Source organism: Cyprinodon variegatus, unplaced genomic scaffold (assembly GCF_000732505.1).
Source record: "Cyprinodon variegatus isolate N-32 unplaced genomic scaffold, C_variegatus-1.0 Scaffold305, whole genome shotgun sequence".
In the NCBI taxonomy this organism is placed as follows: domain Eukaryota; kingdom Metazoa; phylum Chordata; class Actinopteri; order Cyprinodontiformes; family Cyprinodontidae; genus Cyprinodon; species Cyprinodon variegatus.
The window spans coordinates 673,059-683,222 of NW_015150758.1; positions in this window are offsets into that span (position 1 = coordinate 673,059).

Below are 10,164 nucleotides of genomic sequence, written 5' to 3' on the forward strand. Positions count from 1 at the left end.
CAATGTGCCTGTATTCTAATTTCCATTTCTGAATTTGAGCAAGAGCAAATTCATGGCAGCTAGCTCATCTGTTTGAACAATCTACAAGCCTCTTTCTCAACCTCAGTCTTTAATACAAGCTACAGCAGCCATCACCATAATTCAATATTCCTCTTGTTCCCATGTGGAATACTGCAACAGAAAAAACATCAATTCCATATTGTGAATTGGCAGAATGAACATACTGTGGTCTGTAGAGGACTATAAAGTAATTTGTTTAAAAACAGCGTAGGCAGCTCCAGGGTGTGGAACAAATATTTATTTGAAGCTTTTGTGCTGCATTGCTTAGGACTGAAATCTTGCTTTGTGGGTTATAAGAATACAACAAGGAAGAAATATTTGAGGTTAGAGGAATATGTTTTTTTCTAATAAGAAATTGCAAAACTTATTTTCATTATTGAATTGCATTATTGGAATTATATTTTCTTGTTATGTGATAAAGGCACATTCAGTATAATTTTTTTTTTTTTATATAATTCTTAAATCGCTGGCTATCTATGTACAGTACTATTATCTGAACACAAAAAAATCTAATCCTTTGTTGAAAAAAAATAGCTAGTACTATTTTGTTCAGGGAATCACAAAGGAGGAAGTACATAAATGTAATATTTCCAACTGACAGATGTTGCTGACATAACTTAGTGGGAAAAAGGGGAAAGTCTTACTTTCACCTTTGAAGACGAGGGCTGATGGGGGGTGGGGATTCTGGAGGGCTGAGTTTGCATATTTCTCAGAGTGGAAATTAAGGGCCAGACAGCTGGGAAGATGTTCCTGGCAGCTGGATTTCGGCAAGTACATGCATGTGGTATACTTCCAGGCAATGTTGTGCAGTGTATTTGATCATGCATTTTATAATCATTAGGTGAAGCCTGGGTAGGGGCATTGGTCTCTCACAAGAGAGTTGCAGTTGTTTATCTGTGTGTGCTCCTGCAGACAGCTGTAGATAAATGAAGAGAGAGTAGCTCCTGGGGGTGCATGGGGGACACATGTGCAGGGATTTGCTGACTAGTTTTCTCATGGTTTTCTCACTTGGTGTATCATTTTTTTCCTCCTCCCCAACTTTTGTCCTATTTTATCCATGTTTCATTTATTCATTCATTATGTTACGACCACATCCTACATTAATTCCTGTCATGGTAATAGAGTTTTTCCTGTTTAATCTTTCATCCATTTTAATCTCCAGCCACTACTGCTGTGGCACCTCACTTATTTAATTGAGAAAAGAACCGAAAGAAAAATTCAGCATAGAAAATTTCTACCTCTCAGAAACGTATAGTACAGGTAGCATATTTCCAAAAAGTACAGGCTGCAGTAAGAGATTTGTTTGAATTGTTAAGTGCAAATATGTTTCAAACATCAATGGTCATGGTCTTAAAGGGTGTAAGGGAAATTAAATAAAATGGTACATTTGTACAATTCATTGCTCCAATAATTTGAATAATGGCCATTTAAATCTACAAAAAGGAAACACCAAAAGAGTTGTGTAATCAAACTTGAAATGCATGCCAAGCAGTGCATGAGAAAGCCCTGAACAAATTCTTTACTGAGCCCAAAGACATACCAGATATGTCTGCAGCTGAACAAAATGCCATTCTTCCTCCGAATAACTGGAAGGAGGTGAAGCTGATGAGGATGTCTCTGGTATGCAAAAACAGAAAACCCTCATTCACTTTTAGCTCCCTCATTTCAGTTAAGCTTTGCATATTCCTAATCCTTATTGTCTACAATTAATGAGTTTCTCTCATACTGAGAAACATTTAAATTGAGATTTCCAGTATGGAGACTGCAATTATGGAGGGAGCTAAGGGATATGAGACCCTAATTATATGCTATCATTATTGCCTTGGCTCCAGCTACAGTTGACTTAGTATGCAAGGTTGGAAAGAGGAGTATGAAATATTATGCAATAAAGTGGCTGTACTGGGACAAATAATATAAGTATTAGAGACAGATAAAACATACAGTCTTAAAAGAACTTCTTTCTCTCAATTTTTAATTGTTGCATATTTATATGGTCATTGCAGTTTAAACCTTCGGTATCTTATTGATAACATTCCAATGCATTTCAAGTTCCTTAAAGATAAGTCATAGTCAAATGCAAGTAAACCAGGTAACCATTGGTTATTACATTTTCTTAGTAAGATAAAAGAAAAAGCTAGAATGTGATTTAGTATAAGGCAGGACTATCAGATACTCTTTCAATTAATTGAGTAATTATATAGCTGTACTATGCAAGTCATTCAAAGAGTTTTCTAGTTGCTCAGTATCTAGAAATAACAATTAAACTATTTGATAATAGATCAAAACAGCTTAGGGAAGGATTCAGATATTTGGAGTTTTGTTAAAGCTAAAATTAGCCTTTGTTATTGGCAACAAAGAAAAACGTCATATTTCTCAGGCAGCTTGCAAAGGCTCATGTGTCATAAAGCCGTGTCCAGCTGCTGGCAGCATGAATTCCTCTTGCTAAATTAGCCTCCCCCTAATTTAAAATCATTTGAGTGATGACCATTTTGGACACCTGGTAAAAAAAAATGAACAGTAACTGAGTCAAAATATAAATGCATCAAAACAATGAACTGATTTGAATATTCAAAGCCTTTTCTCTGTTTTTTTAAACCAGATAGGACTAATTTCAATTAGGTTTTGCAAGAACAATAAATGTATCCTTATGACAAAGCTTTTTTAATGTTCAGTTAAATAATGGAATACATATGTTCACGTCCAGTATTAGTCTAAACTACTTACACTAATCTCACTTGCATTAAAAATGTCTACTGAATGAGATCTATAGTTATTACTTGTTATTGTTGTCCCCATCTGAGAGTTTAGACTGAGAGTCATGCATGAGTAGTGTTGGAACTGTGATTTCTTTATATTCTGTATAATGGATTTATAATGGATGCTGGTGTTTTCTTAGATCTTTATGGTGCTCTTTGGTTGCCGGTGTTGTCTTTAAAATTCAAAAGGTCTTCACAAAACAGTTCTGTTAAACTGACACTAAATTACACTTGAATTGACCATATGTAATAATTAAGTGAATTTACCTAATCTAATAATTAGCTGCCATCTAAAAGTACAGAGGGATACATAATTGCAAACAATCATAGTTTTTCTTTCATCTCACAATTATAATCTATTTTGTGCTGTTATTTAAAGACTAGACTTGACTGTTTAGTGTACCCAGTAATAGTCACATCCTCTTCAAGGGCTCACTGTCTGACTAAACCAAACTTTAAGTCATTTATTTGGGCCCATTAGAGAAAGGGTTACAGATTGCCAGCGATGCTGCAGAATGAACAAAAATCATTGAATCATAAACACATTAGACCAGAGGTCTTCAACAGGGGGTCCGTGACCCCTAGGGGGTCCGCGGAGGCACTGCATGGGGGTCGCAAAACTTTTGGTTGATTCATTTTTTTCTTTTTATATTCCCTACTGAATTGAAATGTCTTTAAATCAACATTAACATGAATTCAACACACTGTAGTAAACAGATGAATGGAGGCAGAAGATGTCTTTCAGTCATCAATGCACACATTCAGCGACACACAGGAGCTCTTTCAAACTGGACACCGTTTCATTCACAACACCCATCAACCAGGAATCAGAAATACTTTAATAATCCCAGGGAGAAATTACTTTCATTACATTACTCCATCTGTAATAGAGTGACTATAGGACCAGGTTGATAGAACACAATTTCATACAATATATATAATTAGGGGGTCCCTGCTCCATCTTGTCATCAGTTTGGGGGTCCCTGGCCTGGAAAACGTTGAAGACCCCTGCATTAGACTGTTATATCTTGAGTACACCCACTGTAAAGAGGGGAACATTTCCTCACACATGTTATTGTTAAGTAACGTGTTACCTTTCTGTGTCATGATCTGGCCTGTTTGCTCCTCCCTAATTAGTAATTCCTCTCACCTGCCCTCTTCCTTCCCAGCCTCAATTATAATTTATTCCTCTCACCTGTTTCCTCTGGTTTATATTCAGTTCAGCCTGAGCATTCAGGGCCAGATCTTTGCTTGTCTTTCTGTCAGTCTTTCTGTTCAGTTTTTATTTGGTTCATGTCCTGGATCCTAGCTGCCAGTGGAAAGAGGGTTTTAGTGTTTGTCTCGTCTCCTGATCGTCCACTGTTCCTCCCCCGCGGAGTCCTCTGGGTTTTTGGCTCATTATGGGGGGAGGTTCAGTTTTTATCAAAGTAAGCCTGGCTCCTGGGTGGAGACCAGTTTAAAGTCCAGCTTCAAGTTCCGGTTCCTATGTCCTGTCTCTGCTACCCTCTTCCACTGTGCCTGCCTGTCTGCACCTGATCCTGTCTGCTCCTGTGCATGACCAACTGGTCATGCTTCTGGTCCCAGTAAGACTCTGAACCCTCCTGGAAGCCTGTGGATGCCTGGAAGTCTGGATCCTGCCACCTGTCTCTGTTCCTGTCTGATCTGGATCCTGCCTGTTTCTGTCTGTTCCTGTCTGTTCTGGATCCCTCACCAGGATCAGCTTCCACCATAACCTCTGGGACTGCAGCACTGGGGAAACTCGTGGTCTGGACTGTTAAACCAGGTAAGTGACCAACACAGTTAATCTTCTATTAGTTGATCGTGGTCACTTATGTGTGTTTCTCCCCCAGAGTGTCTGAGATTGGGCGGTGCCCCGCCCCCCCGCCTGCAGTGTCCGCGAGCCACAGCTCCGCTTTTGTTTTGTTTTTATTTTAATAAACCTTTTGAACTTTCCTACTGACTGTCTCTCCTCAATACTGGGTCCATCTGTCCGCGATTCATGACATACTGGGTGTTATTTGATAGATTTTGAAATAATCAATTGTCTAATTTTTAACTGTAGTGTAGCATATACAACTCCGGTTACAGACACATTTGTTCTACTTACCAGGCCTAGTTATGGGAAGAATAACTGTCTCAGAAATATTTTCTCCAGCTGCCCTGTATCTTTCCATTCTAACCCTTTCCTTCATCCATAACAAACCTTAGGTCAATTAACCTTGTAATACATGCCAATGTTGATGATTAAATTTATCATAACCAAAGTGATCTCTGTTTGAACTAATTTAACATTTGAAAGAGATTAAATAAAACATGTAAAACTAATGCCTTATGGCGAACTGTATGAGCGGTAAAAACTATCATTAAAGGAGAAGCATAAATGTCTATTATAACTTACGACGTAAGTATTTTAACACCCAACAGCTTTTTATCAGATTTCTAAAGATTATTCCTAACACGACAATACTGCATATCAAATATATTGAGATTTGTTGCCTGTGATCTGACCAAATCTGAAAAGGTTCAAGGATATCACAACTTTAGGTGACAAAATACGGAGATCGGTCTCAATTTTCACAAATACACATATGTGATTCATATGCACAGGACAAGCTCCACACACACACAGCATGATTCATACAAGCACTGAAGCTTGTCCTGTGCATGTATGAATCACATATGTGTATTTGTGAAAATTGAGACTGATCTGGCTCAATAAAAAATGTGGTATTTTATTCATCTTCTCTTCAGTTTTATTATTACATCCCATTTTTTTTGCTAACTGATGATTCAATGATTTACTTGAGCTTGGAGGTATCGTCCCTGACTTATTTTCTTAATGAGTTGCTTTATACTAACTGTGAATAATTATTATGTGGACCTAATTATTAAATATATTGTAGCATGCTGCTCAATTTACCCTTTGTTCAAAACATCTATGTCTAAACCTTAAAACAGTTGTACCAATTCCTCTATAGTTCTTCTTCCTACTGCTTTTAAAAGAGGATTAGAAATTAAATATAGATTACTGTCTGTTTTGGACTTCCTTATATATAACTGGCTTCTTCTAATTGATATTTTCTTAATTTCAAACAATATTCATGAAGCTTACAAAATTTGAAAGCAATTTTATGTTATAAAAGGTGAGCCTACAAAGGGGATGAGAGGACTCCCTACATGCCATATAAATGCAGGGAATAGCAGCTGTTGGCTGCCCTTTAATAGACCAATAACATTCAAATCAGGTGTTTACTGCCAGTCATATTCATACACAAAGAAAGGCTGCTGAAATGTAGGCTATGATTTGCAGAGAAATGAATCCTCTCCATGGGCACTTTTAACTTCAATGTCATCCACAAGCAGATTTCCCTCAAGGCTGAACTGATTTGTAAATGGTGCAGTTTGGCCCTTTTGTGCTGAATACAATGTGCCTTTGAAAAAATGAGAAAAAAATAATAAGTTCTATTCCCTTTTATCCTGTAACCCGCCACTCAGTTCACCTGGGGAAACGTATTACTTGCATGATAAGAAGAATATTGAAAGAGGAGCCGGATGGATTCAGTATTTAAACACTTCTCTTTTCTTTCTCTTCTGTGCTAGAGACTGCTAGAGACAGGAGCAGACAGAAAGCTGTTCAACTAAGGACAGTACATTTGTATTATGGTTTCATATTCGCTTTTGTCAGTAAACCCTAATCCAATACTGAATGTATTATTTACCTCTACTGGTCTAGATATCATGGAGTGATAAATCTAAGATATATTTCAAGTCTCTAGAATCTTACATAACATAATTATCACAGATGTAAAAAAAAAAAAAAAAAAAAGCTGGATCCAAGTTGCCTTGGTGACGTGGATGCCATAAACAGAAGCTTCACGATATAAAACAATCATGTTAATCCATCAACCCAACTCCTTTTTCTATCAGGGTAATGTGTGGTATTGATGCCTTATGGTTAAGGGGGAGAGGCATAGTGCACCCTTGACATGCCATTGCATCACAAGTCAACATACCAGACAAAAAAATTCATGAATGCAAACACTCATCCCTCAGGGCAATTTAGAGAAACAGTTAATCTAACAGTGATGTTTCTGTATCCTTGCTGGAGCTGGAGCACTGAAGAATGCAGGGGGAAAATATGCAAACTCCATGTAGAAAGAGCCCAGGCTGGGAATCGAACACAGAACTTTATTTTACAACAAGGAGAAAGGGCTATTATTCATGCTTTTATGCATTTCAAAATGTGTTAATTTCATTAGAAAAAACCCCCACTAAAGATAGCTCCACGACCAACATAAAAGTTGTTTGCTAAGGGGTAATTTGTATATCCTTTTATATCATAATTCTCAAATAAGATCTCTGATTAGAAGTGCCCTATATGAAGTGCCATGCATAATTTGCACATTCCATGCCTTCTATCCATTTCAAACACTCTTCCTCATTGTTGCCAGGTATGGGTAGTGCTTTCCACAGACAGGCGTGTGGTGAGCTAATCAGGGTCTCACAGCCAGAGCCAAAGGATTCCCTGTAGTTGAAAGCTGGTTTTCCATCACTACTACCTTCAAAGACTAGGAAGCTATCCAGACCACAAGGACAAAGGATCAAAAGACAAAAGGTCCTTTCTAATTAGTAGGTTAGAATCCAGTAAAGCACCATAAACTATGGAATCCCGCTGTCACATTAGTGATATGTTGACCAAAAGCAAAATTAAAAGGATGTGACATGTTTCAAGATGAAAACAAGAGAGGAAAGTATGACAAGATTTACAAGGACAGGATGAGAGAGAGTATATCGAGTCCCATTGAGGAACGTTGAATGTTCTGTGTGGGTGCTGCTTTGTCTCTGAGTGAATGGCATGCGTAGGTGTTCACTAATGTAAACTGTGAATGCGAAGTCACAGCAACCTTTTCTCCTCACTAACAATTTTCTAACAGACTGTGACAATCTCATGCTCAGTTTCTCTTCTTAAAGATCACATGACAATGACATGAAGAACTACAAAATAATAATCTTGCTTCTTAATTGGTATGTTACTAATATGGCTCATGGTAGAGAGAGAGAGAGAGAGAGAGAGAGAGAGAGAGAGAGAGAGGGAGAGAGCACTTATGTGCATTAGTTCACAATTTTTTAAAATCTGCCTAATCCTGTTCAGGCCTTTAAGGGAGCTGGAGTATCCTGGCTGTACTTATTTCTGCCACAGAAAGGGGTGAATACTTTGTTGTACACAATTTGGGGACCCAGGAACAAATGTTCAGAATCCACTGTTTTAGCCATACATGTGTGCTTTAGTTTAAAAAGAGAAGCTTAAAATAACATATCTAATACCGGGAATCTACGGTAGTAAAAAAAAAAAAAAAAACTAACACATATTTCACACCCAAAATACATTTTTAGACAGAAATCTATACTTGTCATACTTTTTTCCTCTAATGTTTTAGCAACATTAAAAGGAAGCAGTTATTTACATTTAATCAGTGTTGTTGCAAAATGGTGTTAGAAAGAAAGTTTTATGTTGAAGTTTAAGTCACTGTATGCAGGGTGCTTTTTGTGTTAATAAGCTGTGTGCAACGTGTTTCTAACCACCATTAACTCAGTTACGTCTGTCTGCAGGCTGTGGAATATTAATTGAAAGCTGACCTAGTTGACCTAAGACAATTATTCTGACAGAGAAGTAAAATCATCGTTGGTATAAAAAAAGCTTTGAAGCAACAAAGGAAACCCAAATATAGGGAACTGTGTATTTCAGAATGATTTATTTTTTATTATAAGTAGTTAATGTTACATAATTTAAGACAAAACTTTCTTAGCTTAAGTACTTTTTGTTGGAAGATTTTACTAGAAAAAAAATTAACACAGAAATAAAAAAAAACATATGGGGAAGATCAATGGACATTGTCAAAATTAATCTAGCTTTATATTATTTTTGTTAATTCTTATTTTAACTTTTATTCTTTTTTAAGAGATCTCTCATTGTTAATTGGGGTAGGTTTATTTCTGCTCTGAACTTACAATAGCTAAGACATTTCATTAGTAATTGCTTTACCAACACTTAATTAATTGCAATACTCACATTTTCTTAAAGGAGGGAGCTGGGGTTTATTTCCACTTTCCCCTTGAAGATCATGTTTCTATTGTTTAGAAACATTGCTGTTACTTCATATGTACTGTGTCTGTTTAGTTAGAATTCATAGATAATAAACATATATACTGGTGTGAATTAGCCGTTTATTATTCAAGAAGCCTAGATTATTTGTACACTTCTCTAGTTAGAAATGTTTTTCTTATATTGATTCGAGTGGCCTTAATCAGTCCTTGGCTTTAAAACACTTCAAAAGTGCTAAGTCAGATCAGAATTACCCATTTTATTTTTTGTTACCTCTATTATCTGTTCTTAATTGATTTGATCCTACATTCACCAAGTGTAGCATGCAGTCAGTAGATGTAATAAATATGACGTCCTCAGAGTGCAACAAAGAAATAAAGGAGTATAGTCTGAAAACAAATCACATTTTACATGACAAAACAGTGGCTGACAAGATGATTCTTTTGTCCCAGAAGTCAAAGTCAAAAACATTTCTGGAGCGGGCATACAGCAAATGATATCCTGGTCACGTATGGTATAGTATCTCATCTAACTCAAATTTAATAAAACACATTTGAGGGTGGGAAAGATAGTTTCACCACAACTGAATACAACTTTGCAAATGTTAAACATTGAAAAACCAAACAATGTTACTAAACAAGTAAAATTTAAGAAAAGATCTGAAAACAGGGCAGATTTCAATTTCAGTTGGAAAAGAATTACATACAATGGACTCATCATAATTTACTCTGCGTACATCATAAATGTACTTAATAATGTATAAGCAAGAAAGGAATTTTTTGTGTATACTGTGTTTTTTGCATCTCTTCCATACGACAGAGCTACTGATAATCTTAAACTTTTCTTCTTCTTTCAAAATAATATGTTTTTTTTTTTTTTTTTCCTGATGCCTTGTTTTTTAACACAAAGGTGTTGGACAATTTGGTGTGAGTAGTTCCTTTAGATAATGCCAACAAATAGATTTTTGAAGAGGAACAAGGTGGAACAAAATATTGCAAGCGGAAAACTGAAATAGTGTCATGTTGTGTTCAAGGCATCTAACCCACAAAAAAACATCTTGAAACAGGGAAAAGGTTAAAATGATTTATTTACAATTTTTACAAGTTAAATGGTAACAGGAACTGGGTTCTTCTGACTGGTCACGGGAGGGAAGCCACTGAGGAGGACAGAGCAGTTAGTGTTGATCCAGGAAACATGCAGATTTCAGACGACGGGGATTAAAGGTATACTATGCAACTGGTGTTG